The following is a 2,055-nucleotide window of genomic DNA, read 5'->3' as shown; positions in this document are numbered from 1 at the left end:
GAGAGAGAGAGAGAGAGAGAGAGAGAGAGAGAGAGAGAACTTGCCACAGTGCAGATGTGGAGGTCAGAAGACAGCTGTGGGGTTGGTTCTCTCCTTTCACCCTGTGCTGCAGGGACTGGCAGTAAGTACCGTTACCCACTGTACTATCTTGCCTCTACCTTGTGTTTTGAGACCTGGGTCTTCAGGATCAGGCTAGTCTGCTTTTCTCTGCTTCCCAATGCTGTGATTGTAAGCTCATGCCACCATACCTGTGCCCGGCCCTGTACGTGGGTTCTAAGGACTAATCAGGTCTTCAGGCACTTTACTGACTGAGCTATCGCTCTAACCTAATAGCTTTGATTATTCATTCCTATCAATAAGATACATTTCAAAAGGGGCTGGAGTGATGGCTCAGCCATTAAGAGCACTGGCTGTTCTTCCAGAGTTCAATTCCTAGCACCCACATGGCAGCTTACAACTGACTGTAATTCTAGTTCCAGAGGATCCAGCACCCTTATACAGACGTACGTGTAGGCAAACATCAATGCAAATAAATAAATCATTAAATATGTGTATACATGTGTATATATATATTTCAAGGTAAATTATGCAAATTATACTGCAAAAACATTACTTTAGGCCATTATAAAGCTTATGCAGCCTGGTCTACAGAGCTAGTTCCAGGACAGGCTCCAAAAACCACAGAGAAACCCTGTCTCGAAAAACAAAACAAAACAAAAAAAAAAAGCTTATGCAAACATTATCATAAAAAAATGGAGTGGGGTGGGAGCTGGACAGTTGGCTCAGTGTTTAAGAGCTGAGCCCTTGCAGAGGCCCCTGGTTTGATTCCTGGCTCCCATAGTGATGGTTCACAGCTGTCGAATTCCAGTCCCATGGGACCCAGCACCCTCTTCTGGCACTGCTGCAGGAGGAGCACATTCTAGCAAAAGCACTCATACACATAGAAATACATCTCAAAAGTTATTTACTTTTTGTTTTTGTTTTTCAAGACAGGGTTTCTTTGTGTAGCCCTTACTGTCCTTGAGCTCACTTTGTAGACCAGGCTGGCTTCGAACTAACAGATATCCGCCTGCCTCTGCCTCTTGAGTGCTGGGTTTAAAGGAGTGCGCCACCACCGCCTGGCCTATCTTTTTTTTTTAAATTCTTTTAGCAAATTTATTTATCTATTTCACATCCCAGTGCAGTCTCTCCTCCCTCTTCTCCTCACAATGTCTGTTTTATGGTCCCCCCCATGCCTTTTAAAGAACTCTAGACTAAGGTATTTAAAAAATTTGAATTTTTTAAAAAGAAAAACATTGGGGTTAAAAAATGGCTTGGCAGTTAAGAGTACATGCTGCTCTTAGAGGACCTGGAGTTCCCAGCACCCACATAGATGGGTTATATTAAATAAAAACTCTCCAGGGCACCCAGTGCTCTCTTCTGGCTTCCAGGAGCACCTTTACACATGTTCACACATGGATACATGTTACACATGGTCACATAGGTTACACTTGTTCACACACATACACACATGCTCACATACACATGTTACACATGGTCACACGCGCGCATGTTACACGTGGCCACATATTGCACGTGGTCACATATTGCACGTGGTCACATACATACATGCTCACACATACACATGTTACACATGGTCACATGCACGTGTTACACGTGTTCACATACACGCACATGTACACATATAGCTATAAAACAAATATTTTTTTAAAAAAGAAAAACGTAAAGGGCAGCAGGAATAACTAAAGAGAAACCCTGCATTTCTTCTGTATGTCGGAGGTGACAGCTGCTGCTGCCGCGCTGTAGAGGGTCCCATATAGAGACTGCTGCACTCCAGACTGCTGCACTCCAGACTGCTGCACTCCAGACTGCTGCACTCCAGACTGCTGCACTCCAGACTGCACTTACTGGCTTGCAGTCTCTGTCCCATTCGCAGCCTCAGAGCCTCAGAAATGCAGTCTAGGCTGAGATGCGCAGAGTGTTTGTGTATGAATTAATGAGGAGAATTATCTTTTGTTTTAAGATGTTTAAGATTAGGTTGGGAGCCGGGCCAGT

General features: G+C 44.2%; 1 protein-coding gene across 1 annotated transcript in view; it reads left to right on the top strand.

Moving 5' to 3' along the window:
* Positions 1 to 2,055, top strand: part of Smarcc2 (SWI/SNF related, matrix associated, actin dependent regulator of chromatin subfamily c member 2) — a 28,085-nt gene that overhangs the window by 10,251 nt on the left and 15,779 nt on the right. The gene's annotated exons all lie outside the window — the stretch shown is intronic.

Source organism: Microtus ochrogaster, unplaced genomic scaffold (genome assembly GCF_000317375.1).
Source record: "Microtus ochrogaster isolate Prairie Vole_2 unplaced genomic scaffold, MicOch1.0 UNK99, whole genome shotgun sequence".
Taxonomy (NCBI): Eukaryota; Metazoa; Chordata; class Mammalia; order Rodentia; family Cricetidae; genus Microtus; species Microtus ochrogaster.
This window is presented reverse-complemented; position numbering and strand designations above follow the sequence as displayed.